The following is a 19,821-nucleotide window of genomic DNA, read 5'->3' on the forward strand; positions in this document are numbered from 1 at the left end:
CTTTCTGATATGCAGTTGGATTCGGTTTGCCAGAATTTTGTTGAGTATTTTTGCCTCTATGTTCATCAGGGAGATAGGTCTGTAGTTTTCTTTCTCTGTTGTGTCTTTTCCGGGCTTAGGAATTAAGGTGACATTGGCTTCGTAGAAAGAATTTGGGAGGATTCCCTCCCTTTCAATCATTTTGAATAATTTGAGAAGAACTGGGGTTAGTTGTTCTCTAAATGTCTGGTAAAATTTGGCAGTGAAGCTATCCGGTCCTGGGCTCTTCTTTTTTGGTAGTGCATTTATTACTGATTCAATTTCTTCCATGGTTTTGGGTCTGTTTAGATTTTCTATATCTTCATGGCTCAGTTTAGGAAGATTGTATGTGTCCAGGAGTCTATCCATTTCTTCCAGGTTCCCCAATTTGTTAGCATACATCTCTTTGTAGTGGTTTCTTATGATTCTTTTTATTTCTGTTGTGTTTGTTGTTACATTTCATTACTATCTTTGATTTTACAGATTTGGGTCTTCTCTCTCCTTTTTTTGATTAGTTGGGCCAATGGTGTGTCGATTTTGTTTATTTTTTCAAAGAACCAGCTCCTGGTTTTGTTGATCTTTTGTATTGTTTTTGTTTGTTTGTTTGTTTCAATTCTGTTTATTTCTTCTCTGATCTTTAGTATTTCTTTCCTCCTGCTGGATTTGGGCTTGACTTGCTGCTATTTCTCTAAATCCTTGAGGTGCATGGAGAGTTCATTTGTTTGGTTCCTTTCCAGATTCTTGATTTAGGCACCAATTGCTATAAACTTTCCTCTTAGCACTGCTTTTGCTGTGTCCCACAGGTTTTGATAGGTTGTGTTATCATTTTCATTTGTTTCTAGAAATCTTTTGATTTCTCTTTTAATTTCTTCGATGACCCACTGTTCTTTTAGGATCATATTGTCCATTCTCCATATATTTGCATATGGTGTAGAGATTCTTGGGTTGTTGATTTCGAGTTTCACTGCGCTATGGTCTGAGAAGCTGCATGGTATAGTTTCAATTTTTTTTAATTTGTTGAGGCTCCCTTTATGGCCTAGCATATGGTCAATCCTAGAGAATGTTCCATGTACTGGGGAGAAATATGTGAACTCTTTGGCTGTGTGGTGGAAGGTTCTGAAGATATCTATTAGGTCTATTTGGTCCATAGCGTCAATTAACTCTGTTGTTTCCTTGTTGAATTTCTGTCTGGTTGATCTGTCTATTGGTGAGAGTGGGGTGTTGAAGTCCCCTGTTACTATTGTATTTGAATCTATATCTCCCTTTAAATCCTTTAGTAATTCTTTCAGGTAGCCAGGAGCCCTGTAATTAGGTGCGTATACATTTATAATAGTAATGTCTTCCTGTTGGATAGATCCTTTAATCATTATAAAGTGCCCTTCTCTGTCTCTTTTAATAGTTTTTATGTTAAAGTCTATTTTGTCTGATATCAGGATGGCCACACCAGCTCTTTTTTCATTTCTGTTAGCTTGGAGTATCTTTTCCCATCCTTTCACTTTCAGTCTGTGTGCATCTTTGCTGATAAGGTGTGTCTCCTGAAGGCAGCATATAGATGGATTCTCTTTCTTGATCCAATCAGCTAGTCTGTGTCTTTTGGTGTGATTACTGTTAAGTACTGTCTTTTCCTATTCATGATTCCTGATACGAGCTGTTTATGTATTTTGAACTTTGTTTGTAGGTTACTCTACATTTGCTTTTTTTGTAGTGACATTCTTGTTTTTGTATTTCTGTGTGCAGCACGTCTTTGAGCAAGTGTTGTAGGGTTGGACGCATGGATACAAAGTCTTTCAGTTTCTGTTTGTCTTGGAAGATCTTTATTTCCCCTTCATTCATAAATGATAGCTTTGCAGGGTATAGTATTCTAGGTTGGCATTGTTTGTCTTTTAAAACTTGAAATATATCATGCCATTGTCTCCTTGCCTGTAGTGTTTGCGATGAGAAGTCTGGGGTGAGTTGGATTAACTTACCCCTGAATGTGATTTGTAGTTTTTCTCTGGCACATTTTAGGATTTGTCCTTTGTGTGTCACTGAGCTGAGTGTTGCCACAATGTGTCGCGGTGAATTTCTCTTCTGGTCTACCCTAAACGGAGTCCTGACTATCTGTTGAATTTGGCTATTGTTATCCAGCTGCCTTTGTTTGAAGTTTTCTGATATTATTTCATTGAAAACACCTTCCAATCCATTCTCTCTTTCCACCCCTTCGGGGACTCCTATTATCTGAACATTACACCGTTTGATTGAATCTTGTAGGTCTCCAACCATTTTTTAAAGTTTTTAATTTCTTCTTCCTCCGTTTGAACTGACTGTATTATTTCTGGAAGTTTGTCTTCAAATTCTGATATTCGGTCTTCTATTTCATCTGTTCGATTTCCGAGGGATTCCACGGTGTTTTTTATATGGTCAATTGAGTTTTTCATTTCCAGTATTTCATTCTGGCTTCTCTTTAGGATCTCTAATCCTTGGGCTTGTTTTTCGTTCAGCTCTCGACACTGTTTCTCATTATTTCTAAGTAATCTGATTATTAATTTTCTGAATTCTTTTTCTGGCATGGTTTCAAATTCGTCTTCTTCAGCCTCTGTTATGGTTGGTTTAGTCTGCTCCATTGGTGAGTTTATATGTTCTTCTGTATTCTTATTGTGGGTTTTTGTTTTGTTTTTTGGCATTCTGTCTGGGTGGTTTTTCTGGTTAATTTCTCTCTGCTATAGACTGCTGTGAGTCTGTACCAATATCCAGTTTAAGCTGGCTGCTCTGCCTTCTAGAGTTTGTTTATTTATTTTTTACTTATTTATTTTTTTGTTTATTTATTTATTTATTTATTTATTTTTGTAGCTTGCGTGGGTTGGTGTCAGGGCTTTGAGGTGCCAATCTCCACCCCTTAGGGGCCAGTTTCCTTGTTCCTATGTTTGCCCTTATGTGTCTGTGCCTGGGGTTCATTGGTCAGCCACTCTCTCTCACTGCACCTCCTGTGTGAGGAGTGTCAAGTAGCTCCAGACCACCTTTGGACTCCACCCCTGCTGCTTCCCCCTTTGGAGCAGAGGCCAGCCTCCTTTAAGCCCGAATGTAAACAAACAGGATGGCTGCACTCTGCCCGCTGCAGCTCTGATTGTGGGTTGGGTGGTTCCTAAGGATCCTGGCGTTTTTGATCCCTCGGTTCACCCCTCTGGATCCTGCTCTCTTCCCGTGGGCGCTATTCAGATTTTTTTTTTTTCTGGTAACTTGAGTAGACTGGCGTCAGGGCTTTGAGCTGCCCTCCCTCGCTGCCCGCCCCTGCGCAAGGTGTCCTGTTGCTCCACTCCACCTTTGGGCTCCGCCCCTGAAGGTTAGTGTGGCGGGGAAGCAGCTCTCCTTTAAGCCCGAATGTAAACAAATAAGATGGCTGCTTCCTGCCCACTGCAGCTCCGATTTGGGGGAGGGATCCTGGATTGTTTAGTCCCTCAATTAGACCCCCTGAATCGCGCACTCTTTCCACAGGTGCTACTCACTCTGTTCCATTTTCTATTTCCTCCCTCACTTGGTCGTGCGTGTCTCAATGTCCGTCCCAGGGTGGGTTGGGGGAAGGGCGGCAGCAGGTGGTGCAGTGGTGCCCGACGAGCGCCCTGTCTCACCTCGGTTTCCAGAGCTCCCCTTTCAGTGCTGGCATGTGGATTCTGCGGCTGGGCTCCTGACTCTGCAGCTGGGCTCCCGTGGCTGGGCTCCCCGCGGCGGCTGGGTTCCCTGCGGCAGCTGGGCTCTGGTGGCGGCTCGGCAGGGCTGGGCTTCCACGCAGTGGGCGACCTTGCTCTCCCCGTAGGTCCTCCATGTCACATCCACTAGATCCGGGAGAGTTTCCTCTGCAATTTTTCCCTGAGCCTTTTTCTGAGGCTACAGTAACTCCACTTTTATTAAACTATCTTTTCCCAGACTATCGGTGCGCGCCCTCACTATTCCGCCATCTTAGCTCCGCCAACACATATGCTTTTCATTGGGTCCATTTTGTTGATGGTTCCCAGCCTGGATTCCCTGGTCTTCTGTGGTTTGCTCCTATCACACTTTTTTTGTTCCATTTTTGGCTCCTTTGTTGGATTCTCCTTGTCTCCTTCTCTCTCTTTACAAGTTTTTTTAAATTTACTTGACAAGTAGAGGGACAGAGACAAAGAGACAGATAAAAAGAGCCCTCCCATCTACTAATTAGTTCCCTAAATGGCCTCAACCTTCATAATCATTCTTAGTCTTAATGTTTAAGCAGCAAAGCACTATCAAGCCTACCTGCATCCCACTGGTCCTAGAAGCACATTTTACTGCTTCACTTTTGAGTTACTTTTTACATTGGATGAGACGGGAAAGGAAAAAACTGAGTCACTGCAACCACAACAGTCAACATCAGAATCATAACAGGTACAAGAAAACCACTGACTAATGCGTATTGTAGTTTTAGTGTCTGTAATAATGAACAGCGAATAAACATATTTCAGACTGTGCATACTATGTAGTGAGTCTTCTGGCAGCTTTGATTTGAACCCAGGATCTTATAGTAGGGAGTAGAGAGTTTCCAGACTATGAGGAAATCAGTGCCTACTTAGAGGTTATCTTTATTTGAAATAGCAAGAGTGATGATCTCCTCTGTATCTCACTCATTATTCCATATAATGGATGACAAATTCCTTCTCACAAAGATGGCAGCCCAAAGCAGGGCTCAAGAAGTAATTATACAGTGGTATGTATTTAACAATAAGACAGCTTTGTGGTAGGCCCCAGACCTCAGGGTTCTTTCCCCTAGGCAAAATTAAATAGGGTATATAAATGTGTTTTTTATATAGGGTGAGCAAATTTCATGTATTTCATATACACAGATTTAGGAGCATGGTGATACTTGCCACTCTACCCTCCCTCCTGCCCACACTCCCTCTCTCCCTTCTCCTTTGTTTCTTATTCTCTCTTGTAATTTTATTCTCTCTTGTAATTTCTACAATGACATATTTTCAGTTTATTTTATAATCATAAGTTTCACCTTCCATTAATAAGGGTTTTTTTTAAATATAATTTATCTTTTATCTTCTTCTCTCTACTCCCCTCTTCCCCATCCAGTATCAGAGTTTTCAAAGCAGCTACACCAAGAAAGTTGACTGAACTGGAGGACACTACACACTTTAAGGTCTGATGTCACTAAGGATGCAAACAAAAAGAAGTTGAGTCAATTAATAGAGATGCATCCAGTCCACATCAGAGTACTGAGATTTTAGTGCTGGCTTTAGTCCTAATTCCAACTTCATGCTAAAGAGCACCTTGGGAAGCAATAGGTAATGGTCCAGGTACTTGGGCCCCTGCCACCCATGTGGGAGACCCAGGTGGAATTCCTTGCTCCCAGCTTCAATCTGGTCCAGTACTTGCTGTTGAGGGCATTTTGGAAGTGAACCAGTGCATGGAACTTGCTCTTTCAAATCAATTCTAAAAAATTATACTTTTAAAAACTCATTACCCAGAGATAGAGAACCTTCTACAGCCAGATTAGTTATCTTATTAAAAGATGACCTGGTCTAATAAGAATTTTCACAGTCTTGGTAAGACACATGACAGGAACAAGGAGAAGGACCCCTAGGACATGGATGATGATGGAAAATATTTCATATCAGAGTAAGACAAAGATCTCCTCACAGCTACACGTGGCTAGATATTTCTAGAATCCAGCTATTCAGTGCAAAATCACACCTGTGGTCAAGCAATTATGATAGACATTCCTATAGGGGTACTTCCAAAAGTGGTGCAAAATGGAATTAAAATAGAAAAATTTATTTTAGTGAAAAACATTTTTGAAGTCCACCATAGCTTTTTCATAATACAAATTGCTCATAAACTTTTTTAAGGGCCTTAATATTCTGGGATTTCAAAAATTTTTGTACCAAAAAACTTACCTTTAAACTCCACTGAATGGCCTGTTTGTACTTAATTCAAACAGTTCATTTTATATGTACCATTGTCAAGAATGATTTTGGCAAGTATAAGACTTCTCTCTAGGATATTGTTACTTTTAATCTTAATCTCTCCCACTGTAAGAGTGTGAATACTTCCCTCTCTACTGTAATCTCCTCCCAACAAATTTTAAATTCAAATTTTTCACACCCACCAAAATCTTTACAACTATGTTAACTTTACCACTAATTACTAACCTTTACTCTACATAAATAGGGAATAAGGTGGGAGTTAATAAAACTGAGGAATTCTGGTTAACTCTTGATAATATGAAGCCTAAAGAGTGTTCTTAAGAAAGTGACCAGGACGACACAATTTGTATTGACAGGCAATGATGCTGCTGCAGAGAGTGAATACAGAATGTCACCAATACCTTGATGAGCCTGTGTCTTCTAAGAATCTGTTCTGCTTTGAAGGTAAAACTGTACCTCCAAAACATACTCCATTGTGTGGAATTCAGAAGCTCAATTAATATTCAATGTATAAATGAATAGCATAGTTTCCTTTCTGAACTAATTTTTTTTTCCTTTTTTCCTTCCTTCCATCTCCCCTTCCTACCTCCATCCTTCTTCCCCCTTCCTCTTCTCCATACTTCCTTCCTCCCTTCATCTTCCTTTCCTTCCTTCTTTTCTTCTCTTCCTTGTCTTCTCTTTTTTTCTTTTCTTCTTTCCTTCTGAGACAGAAAGTCTCTTATCTATGAGTTCACTCTCCCCAAATGCCTGAAATGGCTTTCTGGAGCCAAAACTGGTGCCAGGAGCTCAACTACTTGATTTGTCACCTGTGCTCTAAGGAACTACATTGCAAGAGCCAGAGCCAGGTGTCAAACCCAGACACTCTGACATGGGAAGCAGGTGTCCTAACTGAAATTTCAACCATTAGGCCAAACACCTACCCTCTGAACTCAATATTCTTAACTGAAAAATGTTGAATAGCTAAGGGTTTTTAAAACATTTTATTGGCCGGCGCCGTGGCTCACTTGGCTATTCCTGTTCCTGCAGTGCCAGCACCCCGGGTTCTAGTCCCAGTTGGGGCACTGGATTCTGTCCTGGCTGCTCCTCTTCCAGTCCAGCTCTCTGCTGTGGCCCGGGAGTGCAGTGGAGGATGGTCCAAGTGCTTGGGCCCTGCACCCTATGGGAGACCAGGAAGAAGCACCTGGCTCCTGGCTTCAGATCAGCGCAGCGCCGGCCGTGGCAGCCACTTAGGGGGTGAACCAACAGAAAAAGGAAGACCTTTCTCTCTCTCTCTCTCTCTCACTGTCTAACTCTGCCTGTCAAAAAAAAATTTATTTAGCAGACAGCCCCATTTTAGTTCTTACAAATCCTTAAGCTGCTTTTTTTTTAAGATTTGGCCCCTGGAATCAATCCAAGATGACAGAATAAGGTATTGCTGCACAAACTTAAGGTTCTCTGGAATGTGAAAAAAAAACAAAGCAAGGACTATGTTTCCAGGGATCTGATTGATGTAAATTTTCAATGAAGAAGAGAAAAAATCAAAAAAAAATGGGACAAAAGAGAGAACAGAGACACCACCACAGCCAGCTGCATAACACAGTCAGCTTCTGGCTGTAAGCCACCATCTCACCATCTGAAGGCAAGAAGAAATCACTGCACACCCACCACTTGCAGTTTTAGCTGAGAGGGAATTCCACACCACCCACTGACTTTACTTCACCCTGGAGAGCTAACTGGGGTCTGAGCAGCTGCTGGGCTTGGAGCAGGGAAGCCACACTGTTTTCCTTTCCTCCTCTCCTCCACCCACACAGAGCACCATACTTGGCAGCAAAAAGCCATGTAGTGCACCTCTATTCTGCTCCTACGAGAATTGTAATCAGATTCAGAACAACGTATGGGGCAAAAAACAGATCTCATGCATCCTGCAACTGTGGGAGTTTTTGAGTACTGGTCTCAGTGCTACCCTCACACCCTCTACATGAGCCAAGGGATTCATCATAGCTTCTGGGGGCTAACACCAGAAGTAGCCCATGAGACAATCTGCTTCCAACCTGGGAGATCTTGATAATGATCTCATTATATCCTGCAATACCATGGCCTTAACAATTCATATTAAATTTTTCAATGCCACTGGAATCTACCCAGTGTAGGAAGAACTTGCCAGAATTTCACCTCTGTAGATTCATCCCAGAGTAAAATCACATGTATAACTTGTAGTCACCCTATAGGAATAGAACAGGCTTCACTTCCCATCTTCCAGTCCTATAACTAGGGCTGGACTCTCCTAGTAGCACCTGAAGAAGCATCTATCCATATCACACAGTCCTAGAGCCACAGAAATTGGTGCCACAAATGCTGGTATCACTCGGGCCTGCCAGTAGGACAAGGAGGCAACCACCCTTATCTCCCTAAACACCAAGAAGAAGGCTTTGACTATCACACTCACCATGGAGACTGATACAAAATTCTTTTGGGACCAAATAAACACACCCAAAGCATCTCATATTCATCTTGAGGCCACACTTCTATCCCTATGAATGGCAGCAGATGAGACCACTATGTCACTTACAGACACAGCTGACATTGATTCATACAAAAGATATCAATCAAAGACTACACCCCTCCACTTCAAATCCAGTTCTCTGCTGTGGCCTGGGAAAGCAGTAGAAGATGGCCCACATCTTTGGACCCCTGCACGTACGTGGGAGACCCAAAAGAATCTCCTGGCTCCTGGCTTCAGAATGGCGCAACTCCCTCCAGCTGTTGTGGACAATTAGGGAGTGAACCAGCAGATGGAAGACTCTCTCTCTCTCTCTCTCTCTCTCTCTCTGCCTCTCCTTCTCTCTTTCAAATAAATAAATAAATCTTTAAAAAAGAAGAAGTAAACATGAAACAGATGACACCACCAAATTCACTAAAAAAGTTTGTAGAATCATTATCCGATCAACAAAATGACAGGTCTTAGATCTCATCTATCAATACTCACCTTGACTGTAAATGGATTAAATTTACTAACCAAAAGACTTAGATTGTCTGAATGGACAAAAAATCATGACCCCTCTAAAAGATGACTTCAGAAATTCCACAAAGATACTCACAGAGTGAAAGTGAAGGACTGATCAAGGAGAGAGGCACCTTTCTCTGAAGGGAGGAAGGACCCTCCACTGTGACACGGCCTTGACTAAACAAGTTCAGAGTCGGTGAACTCAAGGGACTTCCATAGCCTAGACAGCTCATAGCAAGAGTCTCAGGTGATTGCTGACGTCATAAATAAGAGTGCCAATTGTTAAATCAACAACAGGAGTCACTGGGTACATGCTCCCCACGTAGGATCTCTGTCCTTAATGTGTTTTACTATGAAACTTAAAAACACTAGTAGTCGAACAATACCCTATACCTTGTGCGGTTGTGTGAGTGCAGCCTGTTGAAATCCTTGCTTAGTATATACTAGGTTGATCTTCAGTATATGAAGGTAATTGAAAATGAAACTCGATAAAGGGCAGGATGGGAGAGGGAGAGGGGAGGGCCACGGGAGGGAGGGAGGTTGGTGGGGGAAGCCACAACAATACAAAAGTTGTGCTTTGTAGAGGGAGGAGATGTACAATTGGGGACATGCTCAATCGGACTTGCCCCAAATGATGGAGTTAGAAAAGTGCCAGGGGATTCCAATACAATCCCATCAAGGTGGCATGTACCAATGCCATCTCACCAGTCCAGGTGATAAATTTCAGTTCACAATTGATCACACTGATAGATCTAAGAGTCAAAGGGATCACACAAACAAGACTAATGTCTGCTAATACTAACTGATAAAGCCAAAAAAAAAGGGAGAGAAGGATCCAACATGGGAAGGGGGAGACACAGCAGACTCATAGAATGACAGATGTCCTAAATAGCACTCTGGCTTCAGAATCAGCCCTTAAGGCATTTGGATCTGGCTGAAGAGCCTATCAGAGCATTTTAGGCATGGAAAGCCAAGACACTCTGGAACAAAAAAAAGAAGAAGAAGAAGAAGACCTAAATGAAGGATCTCAGCGAGTGTGATCCCAGTGGAAAGAACGGGGCCATCAAGGTAGGAGGTACCTTTCTCTGAAGGGAGGAGAGAACTTCCACTTTGAATATGACCCTGTCAGAATAAGATCAAAGTCGGCGAACCCTAAAGGCTTCCATAGCCTCGGCAACTCATGGCTAGAGCCTAGGGAGATTACTGACACCATATATAAGAGTGTTAAATTGTTAAATCAACAACAAGAGTCACTGTGTACTTATGTCCCATGTGGGATCTGTCCTTAATAGGTTGTCCAAGGTGAAGTAATGATATAGCTAGTACTGAAACAGTATTTTTACACTTTGTGGTTATGTGTGGGTGCAAACTGATGAAATCTTTACTTAGTATATACTGAATCGATCTTCTGTATATAAAGATAATTGAAAATGAAAAAAAAAACTTGGTGTTAAATTGGAAATTATATAGAAAAGTAATCAATCTTTTTTAAAAAATATCATGCAGGATCTCTGTCATTAATGTGATGTACACTGTTATTTAATGCTATAACTAGTACTCCAACAGTATTTTTTCACTTTGTGTTGCTATGTGAGGGCAAACTGTTGAAATCTATATATATACTAAACTGATTTTCTGTATATAAAGAGAATTGAAAATGAATCTTGATGTGAATGGAAGGGGAGAGCGAGTGGGAAATGGGAGGGTTGTGGGTGGGGGGGAAGTTATGGGGGGGGGGAGCCTTTGTAATCCATAAGCTGTACTTTGGAAATTTATATTCATTAAATTAAAAAAGTTTCACTTTGTAAATTCACATTTATGAAATAAAAAAATAAATAAAAATTAAATTAAATTAAATTAAATTAAATTAAATTAAAAAAGAAAGTGAAGGGCTGGAAAAAGTTCCACCACTGAAAACCAAAAGAGAGCAGGCATAGCTATCCTGATATCTGATAAAACAAACTTTAAATAAAAATGGTAATAAGATAAGGATGACATTATCTTTTGATAAAAGCTTAAGTTCAGCAAGAAAACACAACAATTATAAATATATGTGCACCCAACAAAAGACCACACAGCTATATACAGAAAATAAATACTATTATACCTAAAGGGAGAGATAGACTCCAATATAATACAATAATAGCAGGTGTCTTCAACACCCCAAATTCATTAATGTACAGGTCATCCAGACAAAAAATCAATAAGGATACACTGGAGTTAAAACAAATTATTGAGAAAATGGACATAAGAGACATTTACAGAACATTTCACACAACAGCTACAGAATACACATTCTTCTCATCACACCTGGAATATTTTCTAGGATAGACCACATATTAGGCCAAAAATAAAGTATCAGCAAATTTATAAGATTGAAATCATACCATGTATCTTCTCAGGACATAAAGGAATAAGACTATAAATCAACAACAAGAGCAATAGAACACTCATAGGTACTTGGAAATTATACAATACATCACTGAATGATCAATGGGTTATTAAGAAATTAAAAGTAAATAAGAAACTTTTATTAAATAAATGAAAATGAAAACACAACATGTCAAAACCTATGGGATACAGCAAAAGCAGTAATAAAAAGGAAGGTGTTAGCATAAAGTTCCCACATTTAAAAAGAGAAAGATATAAAATTAAAGATTTAATGATGCATCTTGAAAACTTAGAATAATAAGAATAAACCAAAAATGAGCAGAAATAAGAAATAACAAGAATCAGAACAGAAATAAATTAAATTAAAACTAAAAACTCAAAAGATCAATGAAACAAAAAGTTGAATTTTGAGAAGATAAACAAAATATATAAATCTCTAGCTAGACTCAGAAAGAAAAAACCCAAATAAATAAAATTAGAGGTAAAAAAGGAGACATTACAATTGATACCACTGGAATACCAAAGCTCACCGGAAACTATTATGAAGAAATATATGCTAATAAACTGGAAAACTTCAAAGAAATGGATAAATTCCTGTGTTCATATAACTTACCAAGATTAAATCAAGAAGACCTAGACAGCATGAATGGATACAAAATAAGCAATGAAAGTCTTCCGTAAAGGAAAAGTCCAGGATTTGATGACTTTAATATTCAGTTCTACAAAATATTCAAAGAGGAAATAACTCAAATACTCTTCAAAATATTCTGAAATATTGAACAGGATGGAACTCTGCCAAACTCTTCATATGAGGCCAGTATTACTTATTTATTTTTTAAAATGCATTTTATTTATTCATGTCAGAATTACAGAGAGAGGGAGAGACAGAGAGGGGGAGAAAGAGAGAGAGAGAGAGAGAGAGATTCTCCATCTGCTAATTCACTCTCCAATTGACTGCAACAGCTGGGACTGGGCCAGGCTGAAGCCAAGAACCAGGAGCTTCTTCTGGGTCTTGCACATGAGTGGAGGAGTCCAAGCACTTGGGCCATACTATGCTGCTTTCCCAGGCACAATTGCAGGGAGCTAGACCAGAAGTAGAGCAGCTAGGAATGGAATCTGTGCCCATATAGAATGCTGGCACTGCATATGGTGGCTTAACCTGCTTTTCCACAGCACCAACCCCAAGGCAAGCATTATTTTTATACCAAAACCAAAAACTTGACTCAAAAAAGAAAACTACAGATGTATATCCTTACTGAATGTAGATGCGAATATTCTCACAAGATACTAGCAAATCAAAGCAGGAACCACATTAAAAAAGATAATACATCATGATCAATGGGATTTATCTCAGAAATGCAAGGGTGGTTCAACATTTGCCAATCAATAAACATCATAAATCACATCAATATAATGAAGAACAGAAACCATATGGTTTTCTCAATAGGAACAAAGAAAGTACTTGATAAGATTCAGCACTATTTCATGATAAGAACTCCCCAAAAATTGGGGATAGATGCAATCCTCAAAATTATAAAAGCTAAATATGGGCTGGCATCAGCACTCACTTGGCTAATCCTCTACCTGTGGCGTTAGCACCCCGGGTTCTGGTCCGAGTTGGGGTGCCTTGTACTAGTCCCGGTTGCTCCTCTTCCAGTCCAGCTCTCTGCTGTGGCCCGGGAGGGCAGCAGAGGATGGCCCAAGTGCTCGGGTCCCTGCACCCACATGGGAGACCAGGAGGAAGCACCTGGCTCCTGGCTTTGGATTGGCACAGTGCTGGCCGTAGCGGCCATTAGGAGAATGAACCAATGGAAGGAAGACCTTTCTTTCTGTCTCTCTCTCACTGTCTATAACTCTCTCTGTCTCTCTTTCTCTCTAACTGTCTAACTCTGCCTGTCAAAAAATAAATAAAAAAATAAAAAATCTATATATGACAAACCAACAGCCGATGTCATATGGAGTGAGGAAAATATGAAAGCATTTCCCTTCAGATATGGAATAAGACAAACATGTCTACTTTCACCACTATTGTTCAATATAGCACTGGAAGTTTTAGCAAGAACAATTATGGAACAGAAAGAAAGAAAGGGCATCAAAATTGGAAAAGAGGAAGTAAAATTATCCATGTTTCAGAAGACATAATGTTGTACATGGAAAAACCTAAACATGTCAAAAAAGGCATAAGAATTGATAAACAAGTTCAGTAGACTTGAAGATTTTATGTTATATGTTATTTGTAGATAATCTTAAGATCTTACAGACCTAATGCCTGGAATTGTGTCCAGCTCTTAATTTAACACAACAACAGTCTCCTTGAGGCCAGATGTCAATGTGTCTAAATCTCTCCTGAGCATTAAACAGTGAGTTGATTTTCTTTAACAGTAAAAAATGTTGCAGGGGGTACCAAAATATGGCTCAGTGGAAACTATTTACATTACATAAAATTCTGGTTGCAGGCTGCATCTTCCTAGGGACAGCAATGGTGTGTCACACACTGTTGCCAACAAACAGGTTATGGCACTCATGACCACAGAGTCCCATGCTTGGCACACAAGAGAGAAGTAGAGGGTAGAGAGGAGGAAGTGTGTTTGGGGTGTCCCATCCACTTCTGGTTCCAGAGCTGATTGGACAGCCAGTCCAGTCCTTCCTAGAACCCATTTTCCCCGGTGGCAGGTAGCCTGAACATACCAATTCTTTTGGCATCAAAAACCCCCTCTTATCTCTGATATTAGCCATGTTCATGGCTCTCAGGAAGTCCTGATTGTTGGCAAACACCAGGAGGACTGAATCTCACAGTTCATTTTCAACCAGCATCATAATGAGCTCCTCCTGCACCTAATCCACACAATCTTTGCCATTGCTGTCCACTATAAAGACCAAGCCTTGGGTGTTTTGAAAATTGTGGTACCACATGTCCTAGCCATCCATGTCCCACATGGTAATTTTGATATTCTTGTATTCAATAGTTTCCACATTGAAACCCATGGGGGGAATGGTGTTCATGATTTCACTGAGTTTGTACAGAATCTTCTCCCCTACAGAATCCCAGCCCATCACAAAGATTAACATTTCCTTTGTGCCAAACACCGTTGAAGAGATTTGCAAAGATATCTCCCATGTTGTGGCTATTGAAAGCTACAACAGCCACAGAGAGCTTGCTTAGTTGCTTGGAGCAAGGAATTGGTTGCACTCCCATAAGGTGATGACTCTCCAAATGTTAAAGTAATTTAGATGTACTAAGTCAGATATGGTTGCTAATTTCAACCACCTAGCAACATATTGTAATGTACTTAATGGGTGTCTAGGCTTTAGAAGAAGTAATTTTGGACATTATCCTGGAGCGCTACAACTTTTACATTTTCTAGTGTTTGATTTTAAGCAAAGGAGATAAGAATCAGTGCCCTAGGATCAGCAGGTTAAGTCACTGCCTGCAACACTGGTGTCCTGTATGGTAGAGCAGCAGATCATGGTGCAAACACCTGGTCCCCTGTCACCCATGTGGGAGACCTGGATGGAATTCCTGACTCCTGGTTTGGGCTCAGCTCTAGATATTGTGGCCATTTGGGGAGTGAAACAGCAGCAGACGAATATCTCTTTCTTTGTGTCTCCTTATCTCTCTGTCATTCCCTCTTTTTAATAAAGAAAATTGATCTTTTTTATTTTTATTTATTTTTTTTGGACAAGCAGAGTGGACCGGTGAGAGAGAAAGACAGGGAGAAAGGTCTTCCTTTGCCGTTGGTTCACCCTCCAATGGCCACCGCGGCCGGCGTGCTGCAGCTGGCGAACCACGCTGATCCAGCAGGAGCCAGGTGCTTCTCCTGGTCTCCCATGGGGTGCAGGGCCCAAGGACCTGGGCCATCCTCCACTGCACCCCCAGGCCACAGCAGAGAGCTGGCCCGGAAGAGGGGTAACCAGGACAGAATCCGATGCCCCAACTGGGACTAGAACCCAGTGTGCCGGCGTCGCAGGCGGAGCATTAGCCTATTGAGCCACAGCGCCGGCCAGAAAATTAATCTTTAAAAAAAGAATCAGTGTCCTCATCACTACTGTCCTCCCATATATGAGTGACTGCCTCAACATGACACTCAACCTATGTGCATATGGCTTGTTCTTGATGCCTACAAATTTGCTCAATGCCTGCCAAGTAACAATGGGACAGCCTTATTAAGCCTGAAAATCTAATACACTGTATTTGGTATAGAAATAATTGACTTGGGTTCAAATTTCACTTCTCTTTCATTTAAACTTTACAACCTGGGTATCTGACACTTACTTTTCACATTGGTTATAATTATATTGGTTAACTCAGTAGGTTGTTGTGAAAAATGAATCTAACCCTGTGTAAAATCACATTTTAAATTGTCCACATATTTCAAATTGTGCATTAATTTTAATGCATTCATGTTCAAGTCAAGTGTGTATGTGTGTTATACATCTGTGAAATCTGTACCCATAGTGCTCTGGAGAGTGATATTCCAAATATATCTCTTATACATCTACACAGAGTTTGCATATGAGGTAGAAGAGCATATTTTCTATACTCTGGCTATGTCTGCCCAGAAATGAAACACTGGCTTACCATGATCAGATGGAAGGTCTTCCACTCCAAGAGACAACACAGGTTGACACTGTGCTAACAGCTGTGTCAGACTGCTGCTGAGCCTTGCCTATAACCACTGCCCCTCTGCTGGGCCTGGGATGGGGCAGCTCATGGTGACCAAGGAATTTTACAGAAGAGAGAAAAATGCATGTCCATTTTCTTACATATTCAATTATCTTTTGCCCCCTGGGATAGTATTGTGAATTATTTGCATCCCTTTTATTGATTATATCCAAATTACAATAGTTACAGAAATTGTCTTCTCTTTGAAAGCATCAGTATAATGATATACACTTAACATCAGCAAAAATAAGACAAAGCAAACACTTCATTTCACTTTCTTTCCATAATGATAGTAGCTGATAAATTGGTATGCATTTCTGAAATAGGAAGAAAGCTTTCAGAGGTCTTTGCTAACTTGTCTGAAGATATATAAATTGAATTAAGTACTATCCTAACAGTAACATTGATTTTATCCTTTCTTTGATGTGTAAACTATAGGTAAAAGAGCAAAAATAATGGACCTTTTGCTTTAGTATCTGGGAAACTATCTTTAATTAGTGAGATACACATAGTGGCAAACTCATTTCAAATAGATAATACATGTGTAAGATTGCATATTTCAAAAACATTTACAGGAAAAATAATCTACAGGAAGTTATACAATTCTTGGCAGTTTTATTTATGTTCAGGTATAAAATTTCAACACTTTTCAAGTTTTGACATAACCATCAACTTAATAATTAAAGAGAAACAGTGTTTAAGTTAGAAAACCAGACCCTATAATAATGCCTAAATTGTTCAGGACTTCTGAAACCCTAGGGCTGAAATGATTTTATTCATTTTACTCATTTATAGTCATGTGAGCAAATCACAGTCTCAGCTGAGAGTCAACTCCCATTTACAGGTAAAAGCATCGGAATTTTGGCAAAGTTAAATATTATAATATACATTACACTAACGGTAATAAATGTCATGGAACTTAAGCACAGTTTTCTCTGATTTTGTATATTTCAGATCAACATAATGCCCTTAAGTTCATCAAAGCATTCAATAAAAATTTTATAACATTTTAGAAAATATGATGAAAATGGTAGTTGGACAATTATACAATTATTCATGGGCAGCTTATAGGAATTATAACCCAGAGAATTTAAAAAAAATAGTTACAGTGTTTTTAGTCAACTGTTCTATCTATAACACTAAACTTTTATTAATGATATTGTCAGTAAAAGCTTTAGAGAAATCAAGCTAATTTTTAAAATATATTTTATATTTTAGCACAAATATCATCTTTGAGATTAAGTCAGTCTGTGCATTTGGAAAAAATAAAATTGAATATCTCCAACAAACAGCAAAAAATTCAAATCGTTTAATAATTATTTCCTTGGAATGCATAATGTACTGTGACACTATACTGCAGATTTTCTTATTTATTTCTATATAGTTTCCATATCCCTATTGTAACTCTGTTGAGGAACACAATCATCAGAGTTATACATTTTGTAGTAGTTTAAATCAGAGTTGCCAGTGCTGTGCATTGGTGTGCTAAGCCTCCTCCTGCAGCACCGGCATCCCATAAGTGTGGGGCATGAGCACAGCCATGGCACAGCCAGGCCTGGCCCAGGGGCTCCACATGTGCAGCTGCCCCCGGGTGCCCCCGCCTGAGCTGCGCGGAACGGAGCCGCGTGGAGCCAAGTAAGATGGTGCCCAGAGGAAGTAAGATGGGAGGAATCCAAAGTTGTTTACCACTAAAACTAATTGGCTGCACAACATCAGGGGAGGTAACAAAACTAGTAACAAGTGTATAGACATAGGGTTAGTCCTATAGAAATCCCCCCATAAGGTGATTTTTTAAGTGATTTGTTGGTCCTTAGCCCTTCCCCAATGACTCTTCAGTTTTGTGTTATAAAAGGTACTATTATGCAAAAGGTGACTGAGTCCTTGCAACTAGACTTGGCTCCCCGCTGCCTCTGACTGTCTCTGGGACAGGAGGCTGGGGAACGGGCGAGCGGAGTACTTACCTTTCCTCAGACCCAGTCCATCCTGTACGGGTGGACTAAGACCCCGCACATAAGGGCGCAGGTTCTAGTTGTGGCAGCTTCTCTTCCAATCCAGCTATCTGCTAAGGCCTGGGAAAGCAGTAGAAGATGGCACAAGTGCTTGGGCCCCTGCACCCACATGGGAAACCTAATGGAAGTTCCTGGCTCCTGGTTTCAGATTTGCCCAGCTCCAGCTGTTGTGGCCAACTGAGAAGTGAACTAGCGGATGGAAGATCTTTCTCTCTGTTGCTCCCTACCTCTGTCTGTAACTCTGCCTCTCAAATAAATAAATAAATCTTTATAAAAATAATAAATCAGGGTTTATTTTCAGATACAGTTGGTAGAACATTACCTAAACCTCACATTTTTCAAAATTACACATCCTATAAGTACTGAATTATTGAGAAATAGATTGAGAGCCTCTGCACTTTGCCTTCAGTTTGTAAGAGTAAATTGTGTCATGTCATGATTAGGTGAAATCAAACCCTACAAGTATGATGCATCACTGATTGGTGTTTTTCTCTCTTTACAGAAAGACAGTTGAATAGATATGAAATGAAAATGGGGGGGAGGGCTAGGGATAAAAGCAGGTGCATACTCAGAATGATAAAAGACAGCAGTTTCAGGTAGCTAAGGTGATACTGTTCAGTTGAGCATAGATACAGGACAGGGCTAGGGAGCATGGAAAACATTGCTGCCATGGCGAACAAGCATCATAGAACCTCCAGACTTGGTGTGAGCAGGAAGCAGAGGATTAAAAGGTTGTCCTTGCAGCATTTGCTCCACTTCAAACCCATGTCCCAGGATGGGCAGTGGAGGGGTGATTTAAAGGCAAAATGAGACAATCCATCCCAATTTTCCAGACACTTACATCTGTCTGGGAAATGATAACCATGTGAGTACTTTCATTGTGGAAGAAGCTTGTTTTTATGTTACAGAATTCTCACATAGTTGCTTTTTCTCTCTCCTCTTTATACTTTCTTTATAGAATTAAACCTAGACATATATTACAACTCTGGAAACATTATCTAGTCTGTGCATTTGGAAAAAATAAAATTGAATATCTACAACAAACAGTAAAAAATTCAAATTGTTTAATAATTATTTCCTGGGAATGAATAATGTACTGTGACACTATACTGCAGATTTTCTTATTTATTTCTATATAGTTTCATTGTGGAAAAAGCTCATTTTTATGTTACAGAATTCTCACATAGTTCTTTTATTACTGCTTTTTCTCTTTCCTCTTTGTACTTTCTTTATGGAATTAAACTTACACAAATATTACAACTCAGGAAACATTATCTAGATTTTCACTTTTTTTCCTAATGCATATTTTGTTTTTGGGTGGTTTATTTGCATTTCATTTTGAAAAATTGACCTCTTGGAAATTACTCAATCCACCTATGTGATGATCAATCTTTCCACCATATTGATTCTGGTATTCATCAATTCAATTAGTTGTTATACTCACTGTTATCATCAATTCAAAAATAACCTATTTTTTCTACCATTGGTTATTTTTAGTAAATTTTCTCATTTTCGAACAATTGCATACTAGAATTTATTTCTAGCACAAGCCCCAGGTTTATTATAAGTTTGTGTCCATTTCATACGGTAGTTGATTTATTTACCTTTACATGTTATTACTTGCTCCTCTCCAAAGAGTGTTTGGTTCCTGATGCACTGTTCCTATGTACCTGTGGAAGTCAAAAATGGTGTGTGAGTGCTCAGGTGCTCTCTCAGCGTTGCCTGATTATCAGTCCAGCTGCTGCTTTTTAAGCCTGCTGTAGTGAGCATCATGGGATATGAGTCTGATCAGAAACTCTGAAAGTTGGCTTTCATTAAGGAAATATGCCTTAGGAGCGG

At 39.9% G+C, this 19,821-nt stretch overlaps 1 pseudogene; it reads right to left on the reverse strand.

Annotated features, from left to right (window-relative positions):
- Positions 1 to 13,831: 13,831 nt before the first annotated feature.
- On the reverse strand, positions 13,832 to 14,428 carry LOC133768103 (ADP-ribosylation factor 1-like; annotated as a pseudogene).
- Positions 14,429 to 19,821: the final 5,393 nt, after the last annotated feature.

The sequence above is a fragment of the Lepus europaeus genome, chromosome 10, assembly GCF_033115175.1.
Source record: "Lepus europaeus isolate LE1 chromosome 10, mLepTim1.pri, whole genome shotgun sequence".
Taxonomy (NCBI): Eukaryota; Metazoa; Chordata; class Mammalia; order Lagomorpha; family Leporidae; genus Lepus; species Lepus europaeus.